Raw genomic sequence first — 8,891 nt, 5'->3', positions numbered from 1 at the left:
CCATCTAAGTACAAAGACCCAGGAAGTCCTACATTACCATGCACCATAGGAGAACATGAGATCGAACGAGCATTATTAGATCTAGGTGCAAGTGTTAACCTTCTTCCTTACTCGGTGTACTTACAGTTAGGTTTAGGAGAAATAAAACCCACTCCTGTAGTTCTCCAGTTGGCGGATCGGTCTATTAGACGACCACGTGGAATAGTGGAAGATGTTTTAATAAAAGTTGGTGAATTCATCTTTCCTGTAGATTTCATCATCTTGGATACCGACCCTGTTCGTGATACCTAGAGTCAGATTCCAGTCATTTTAGGACGACCATTCTTAGCTACATCTGATGCTGTCATATATTGTAGGAGTGGACTCTTAAAATTGTCTTTTGGAAACATGACTGTAGAGATGAACATCTATAAAGCTGGACTTTTTCCAGATGATGTTGAGGATTTTACCGAGTTGAATCTGATAGATATGTTCCTTCAGGATTCTTTACCTGAAACTTTATCCGAGGATCCCTTAGAAACACTGTTGGCTCATTTTGGCTTAGACTTTGATAAGGAGGGAAGTATCAATGAGGTAAATGCTTTGCTGGATTCTACCCCATTACTGGATACTGATAAGTGGAAAGCGAAAGTTGAACCCCTCATTTTGTCAAAGCCAATTGACTCGCCAACTTTAGAGACAAATCAACTATCATGAACCAATGAGTCCAGTGGTCCATCTATCCCAGAGTTGTCTACATCCACAGACAAACCACCTTCCTTAGAATTGAAACCCTTGCCTGACAATTTAAAGTATTCGTTTCTAGGCCCATCTGAAACTCTACCTGTCATTATTGCTTCTGAGTTAGAAAAAGAACAGGAGAGTAGACTGTTAGATGTCCTTAGAAACCACAAAGAGGCCTTAGGGTGGTCAATATCAGATTTAAAGGGTATAAGTCCTTCTGTTTGCATTCGCCATATCTACCTAGAGGAGGATGCTAAACCGTCAAGGGAAATGCAACGTAGACTTAACCCTCACATGAAGGAGGTAGTTAGAGCTGAAGTCCTGAAATTATTAGGTGCGGGTATCATATACCCTATTTCAGATAGTACTTGGGTCAGTCCTGTTCAAACTGTACACAAGAAATCAGGCATTACTGTAGTCAAGAACGAGTCAAATGAGTTAATACCCACCAGGATGACCACTGGGTGGCGTGTTTGTGTTGACTACAGGAAATTGAACACAGCCACGAGGAAAGACCATTTTCCTCTTCCTTTCATTGATCAGATGTTAGAGAGACTAGCTGGGCATAGCTACTACTGTTTCTTAGATGGCTACTCTGGCTATAATCAGATTCCTATAGCCCCTGAAGACCAAGAGAAAACCACTTTTACCTGTCCATTTGGAACTTATGCTTATCGTCGGATGCCTTTTGGGTTGTGTAATGCACCCGCCACTTTTCAAAGACGTATGATGAGCATATTTTCAGATATGGTAGAGAGGTTTCTCGAGGTCTTTATGGATGATTTTTCAGTCTTTGGCTCATCATTCGATCAATGTCTGCATCACCTCACACTCGTGTTGGTTCGATGCAAAGAGAAGAACTTAGTTCTTAATGGGGAGAAATGTCACTTTATGGTTCGCTCAGGAATAGTCTTAGGGCATGCCATTTCTGAAAAGGGCATCGAAGTAGATAAAGCAAAGGTTGAGTTGATAAAAAGCCTCCCAGTCCCTAAAACGGTCAAAGATATTCGATCGTTCTTAGGACATGCTGGATTTTATCGGCGGTTTATCAAAGATTTCAGCAAGATATCTAGACCTCTTTGTAATCTTTTGGCAAAAGAGAACAAATTTGTCTTTGATGGTCCTTGCTTAGAAGCCTTTGAGAAGCTTAAACTTATGCTTACTTCCGCCCCTATTGTTCAACCTCCCAACTGGAGTACTCCATTTGAGATCATGTGTGATGCATCTGATTACGCCATTGGAGTCGTGTTAGGTCAACGTGAGAATAAACTTCTTCACGTTATATACTATGCCAGTAAGACGTTGAATGATGCACCGCTAAACTACTCTACCACTGAAAAAGAGTTGTTAGCTGTAGTGTATGCCTTAGAGAAGTTCAGATCATATCTCGTTGGGTCTAAGGTCATCATATTCTCTGATCATGCTGCATTAAAATATCTCCTTTCTAAAAAGGATGCAAAACCTAGGCTGATTAGATGGATACTACTTCTACAGGAATTTGACATAGAGATTCGGGACAAAAAGGGTTCCGAAAATTTAGTAGCAGACCACTTGTCTAGACTTGTAGTCGAGTCTGTCAAAGACAAGTTACCCATGAGAGAGAGCTTTCTCGATGAGCAACTCTTTAGTGTCTCCCGATTACCTTGGTTTGCTGATATAGTGAACTATCTTGCCACTGGTCAAATACCTAAACACTGGACCAAGCAAGATCGTGATAAATTTTTATCCGAGGTAAGACGGTTCTTCTGGGACGACCCATACTTGTTTAAGTATTGTCCCGACCAGATCATTAGGAGATGTGTTCCTGATGAGGAACAATTGAAAATCATCTCCTTTTGTCATGATCATGCATGTGGAGGGCATTTTAGTAGTAAAAAGACGGTTGCCAAAATTCTGCTATGTGGTTTTTACTGGCCGTCTATATTTAAGGATACCCATGCATATTGTTTGGCATGTGAACGATGCCAAAAGTTGGGAAGCATTTCACGTAGGAACATGATGCCCCTTAATCCTATTTTGGTAGTTGAGGTCTTCGATGTGTGGGGCATCGATTTCATGGGTCCCTTCTGATGCAGGCGCATAGGCGTGTGGGCCCACGTCCACGCGTGCCCACACCCTATTGAGTCATAATAGTAGTTTATTTAGTAGAAGAGAAGTTACTTTAATTTGATATTTCTTTATTTTAAAGTTTCTATGTTTGAGTAGTTTATTATTTTAGGAATCCTAGTTTGAGTCTATCTAGGAAGGTTTATTATCTTATAAAAGGGGATCTAGTCTATGTTATTATTGACCTTGAAGAGAAAAACAATTGAAGTTATTAAAAATTTAAGTTTAGTTTATCGTTTCTTACAGTTTTCTTTAATTGTTCTTAGTTTATTTTATTGTTCTTTAATTATTTCGCTGCGTCTACATCAAGTGGTATTCAGAGCCATTTTTTTAACCAATCACAATGGTTAATCCTACCGTTCCTACTCCAACAATCAAAGAGAAGACACCAACTTTTGCCTCCGAATGGGACAACATCAACAAAAAGTTATCCTCGGTTACAAAATTGGAAGAAGCTTTCGAAAATTGCAAGAAGGAAACTATGGAAAAATTCGATAATCACAAGAAGGAAACTATGGAAAAATTCGATCAAGTCAATGATTCGATCATGAAGCTATCTAAACAACTCGAAGGCATATGTAAGTCTCCTTCTGTTACCACTACTCCTTCTTCTACTACTTTCATTCAAGCATCATTACCACTTCCAACCACAACACCAACTTCAAATTCCCTACTTGGACAACCTAACACTACCCCAATCCCGATTCACATCAACCCTACATCACCACTATCACCGGTTTTCCCACTCACATACATAAACCCCACAACACCACCTTTCTCTTTCAACGAACAACTAACATCGAACAAACCCGATTCATTCTCCCATTATTCCACTACCAACCCAAGTACCACCCTACCATACCCCTTTCAAACACCTCGGCAATATTATTCACCAAACACCATCCCACTCGAAACCCAAACCCAAAACCACCACACATATACAAACCCTAGTTATGTAGGCTACAACCCAGATTCTATAGGCACCCCTAGTTTCCCTATACATAATATTCAAATCCCATCTATAGCCACCACCCAAATAACCCTACCCCAATGATGGGCCTAAAAGGTTACCCTAAATAGGTCTACACCCGCAAGTGCACGGGTGTCAAGTTGTAATTTTTCCGGTAAGACCGGTTCGTTCCTCAGAGACTAGTTGAATCTATTCTAAGACTTGGAAGTAATAGGATTTTAAAATGATTTGATTTTGGTTTTGGTTTTGAAATGAAAATATTAAAAATAAATTTACGAAAAGAAAATAATTACAAATGATACAAGGAACTCAAATGGGGGAGAGCCTAGGGTTTTCTGAATCCGTCTTCCTAACAATTCTAACGACAAATTAATTTGGTCTAATTCGATTGTTCTTTGTATAACTCAGGTTTTCAGTCCATGGATGGTCTAAAAACCCGGAAGATATTATCGTTAAAATAATAAAAAACTGTAATAAATTAATCATTAGAATAATTATTGAAACTTCATCTAAAACCCTAGATAGAAAATTAGTTACTCATAAACATTAAATAAAAGAAATTGGAAAATAAAGTAAAGAGAGGGAGAAGAAAACTTAACTTTTTCGCTATTTCAGAACCAAACAGGGCCTTAGGGAAAGATTTTCCTTCTGTTTTCCCAAAATTCTGCCAAACAGACCCTTAGGGAAAATTATTTTCTCATCTTCCCGGAAACGATTTCCAGGTGAGAAAATACTTTTCCTTCCCTGGTTTTTCTTCTCCTTTTCTGTTTTCTCTTTATTTCTCTTTCTATATTGTTTCTTTCTCTCTCTAAACAAGCTATGAACACTCTCTAATGTTTATAACCGAGTGATGATAAATAAAGAAGAAGATGATAATGGATTTATAAATTTGATTCAATCTTTCTCTCTCTACAGTATCTCTCTCTCTTAACTCTCTCTTTCTAACCTTCTTTCTGTCACAAAGATAGGAATTAAAAGAATAAGAAGAAGAAGAAAAGAAACAGAAACAAAACACTACAAATTTCTCACTCTCTCTCTAGCTCTCGGCTTCTCTCTCTAGCTTGGCTATAACTTTAATGGCCGAGTCCCTCTCTCTCTCTAATCTTTTTCTTTCTTAACCGAGAGGACCCCAAAGATGAGATGATTCACGACAATGGCTCCGTTTTCTTTTTTTTATCAAGTTCAGCCGAGAGAATATATCTCTCTCTCTCTCTCTAGATTTCCTTCCTTCTTCATCATTTCTTTCCTTTCTTCTCTCCTTTCCTTTCTTCTCTCTTCTTTCCTTTTCCCTCTCGGTTTCTATAGAGAAACTTTCTCTGTTCGAAAAATCTCGATTTGAAGAAGATAACCAGCTCTCGGTTATAACAGGGAATAGGAGGAAGAAGATGATGACGTCAGCTGACGTCATCTGACGTCATCTGACGTCATCCGAGTCGGGTTTTATATCCCGGGTCACTATAGTTGCTCCGTGTACCGCTATAAAACCGAAAGTAGCCCACGACTTCCCTGGTTCATTCGATTTCTTGCCGGATGAATGCCACGTGTCCCTCTTGACTTTTAGTATACCAAATTTGACCCGAACTTTGACTTGCTCTAATTTATTCATCCGGACTCCGATTTGACTTCCGTTTTCGCCTACGGGTTCGTCTTGGACTCTACTTTCCATCCGAGCACTAATACTGATCATGAGATCAGAATCACAAAATGACCAAAATACCCCTAGTCTGCATTTCTCCGACTTTTATCCGTTTTTCACCCTGAACTCCGTAAAAGACACCTGAGAAAGAAAATCAAGCAAATAATCAGAGTAACAGCTCGAACTGGACTAACTAACCGGAGTTAAGAGATTCAAATGAGACATTTTCACGTCTCATCAAACATCCCCAAACTTAGATTTTGCTAGTCCTCGAGCAAAACAGAAAAATAAAACCAAGCCCAGTTCGCCACTTTCGTAGGGAATCACGATTGCACTTAGCACGTGCAACAAGCCGTTAAACCTCTAGGTTACCCTAAAGGACGAGTTTTGTCTCGTGAGGGTTTGCAGTGAATATACCCACAAAATTCAAAAATTTCAAAAATGCAGAAGGGTCTAAATATGGTATGGACTAAAAATGTTTATCCGGTAAGTTTTCGAAAGTTAATAGAAATGAAATCTAAGTCAGTCAGACCATACAAACGCTAAAAACTGCTTCACTAGTAATCAAGACTCGAAGTGCACGTAACCAGCCAATATAAGTATCATTTCGGTTCTGAAAAGACAAGACCTTGATTACCGTCTCGATACATTTCGCCTCGACTACTGCCTCACGGTCATACACTCAAAAATTAAAGTCACTCAGAATGGTTCACTCTATGTGTTAGTATGAATATGAAGGAAAACTCAACACATGAAAAAGACAGACTAAAATTTTGTCGACGACTGATCTCAAAGAAGGAAACAACCACTAATATGGAATGGGGAAGCTAACCTACTCTTCTCACCTGATCAACTGTCTAACAATGCTTCCTAGAGGTCGATAGACTAAAGGTGAACTAGAACTCCTGAGAACTCGACGTCTTCAAATCTTCAAGAACTAATTCAAGGAATAAACACTTAAACACAACTAAACACTTTTTCTATTTTTTTTTTTTTTTTTTTTTCATACGACTCATAATACTACTTTCTTCACATTATTCTTTCCTTGGTAATATTCTCTTCATTTTGCTTCATGCCTTATTCTCAGGGTTCTAAATGATGGATGAGGTTCCTATCTTCTTCTAGTTAACACTGCTAAGTTTCTCAAACTACAAGAGAAAGGTTTACTTCCTGATGACATCCCTAGTGGTTGTAAAATTTGAACTCAAGAGATCAAATGAGTTCTTCTTTCAATATTGCGAGGTTGAGTAGCTCTTCACTCTACTCGGAATTAGCTCAGAAGAGATCACTCAAAACAACAAGAAAGGCTCAGAATCTCACATGGGTTAAGTCTCCACTAATGATCGATCTAGTTCTCTCAGAAATGTCAACTCTTCACCTATCTAACACTCACATGACTAGTGCACAGACAACCTCAAGACTCGAAATTCGTGAAACATCCTTTAGTAAAAGCACAGTACAACCAACTAGACTCTATAACTATTAACAAGCAAAAATAACTAGACTCACATTTTCAATCCAAAAATTTAAAATTTTGTAAAATTTTGAACCCTTTTGAATTTTTGAAATAAGGACTTAGCAAAAATTTCAATCCCCTATCCCCAAACTTAAACCAAACATTGTCCTCAATGTTCTGAAGACTATGCAAAAAAATAACAGGGTGAAGGGAGAGATATTACCTGATTCCAACGTCCTAACAGTGGGTTGCCTCCCAGAAAGCGCTAAGTTTAACGTCTTCAGCCAGACGAAACAGATGATTTGAAAAATAGAAAAAATTATACCTACTGGATTACAAATATGTGATTAACTGTAAACCAATATTCGATACATCTGTGGGTCCACCCAAAACACAAAGTTTTCAGTGAACGATAGTCTCACATTTTTGTGAATTGCAGAGAGTGCATGTGAGACTATCAAATAAGAAGGGCAATCCCCAAACTTAGTGGATGCACAGTCCACTAAGTAACTATAAATACTGGGACCAATGACTAGAAAGTCATCGAAAGGATCGACATAATAATGAAGGGTCAGAATATCCGTCGAAGGCAAAAAATCATCTGCAAGTTTAGTGGATAGAATATCCACTATTTCCATAGACGTTCTCGAGGAGACATCTGAAGTGTCCCAAAAGGGATCAACAACCGAGTCTGAGACCATGTGAAAGGTCAAACTAGACTCTAAGGGTAAGGCAATATGCTCGGGGACCACGTCAAGGTCCATGGTTTCCTTAGGTAAACAGTCTGACAAACTATCTAACATATCTCTAACGTCATTGATGTCCTCAAAGACATCTGGAGCCTCACAGTCATTCATTGTGTCATGCCTTCCTAACATTTCATCTAAGACTGACTCCTTACAAAGCTCAAATGTCGGAAAGTTCAGAATTGTGTCATCCCCAAACTTGCTCATAGAGCCATCATCCTGAACATCAAAGTCTGGTGGAGTCCTATAATGAGACGGTAAGGATCGAGGTAAAGAGACCATAAGGTCATCAATTTGTTCAGACTCTTGGGTACTATCAGTATATTCATCGACATTTAACTTAGTACTAGGGTTAGACGTATTACCCTCGTCATCGTACCTAATACCCTCTTGAGTTTGGGGTGGTGAAACCCCTTCCTCGTCGACGAATAACCGTGACTCAAGCATCTCTATCCTTTGAGTTAAGGACTCGATCTCAATAAGACGACTCTCGTACTCTGATCGAGATCTATCTTCAAGAGTCTCCTCATAATAAGGCTCACAAGTGTAATTAACTGATTCTAGATATTTGTTGACAATCACTAACTGACTCCACTCACTAGTAGACTCGTTTCTAGATATTCGTTGATAATCACAAAATGTGATACCAGGTTGGTTAGGCTCAACTACCCTATTCCCCTCGTTAAATCGTTGATAATCTCTTAAACTCATACCAGGTTGGTTAATGATGGGTCCCTTTAGGTCAAGGTCATCATCATCAACAGGGTATGTCCAACCATTAGAAAAATGTGCCATGATGGTAGGGCACAATCACAAGATGAGAATTGACACTTATGTTCCTAAATTTGACTCCTTTCTTTTGGTCAAATTTTTTTTTTTTTTTTTTTTTTTTTTTTTTTTTTTTTTTTTTTAACACGAAAACCGAGGAAGCACTACGAAGATCTTATAAAAAGTACCCACTAACAGGGGATTCGTGGGTGATTAGAAAAATTACCTCCCGTTCAAGACGGGCGACGACCTTTGTAGACGACCCGGGCCACTCTTCCCTTAAGTGTCCGAACCCGAGGCTTCGTTTGATTTTCGGTTACAATTTACAAGCCCTCTAATTTAGGGTCAAAACTTTTAATCCAAAAAGAAAAACTAGAAAGTCTAAAGTCTCTCTCTCACCAAAAATAAAAAAAAAATAAAATAAAATAAAACTGTAAATTTCTTCTTTTCGACTCCTCCTCCTTGTTTGCGCCTTCTCTTTCGCTC

Source organism: Eschscholzia californica, unplaced genomic scaffold, assembly GCF_041429995.1.
Source record: "Eschscholzia californica isolate CP2 unplaced genomic scaffold, dmEscCali1.0.p SCAF_3, whole genome shotgun sequence".
NCBI lineage: Eukaryota > Viridiplantae > Streptophyta > Magnoliopsida > Ranunculales > Papaveraceae > Eschscholzia > Eschscholzia californica.
This window is presented reverse-complemented; position numbering follows the sequence as displayed.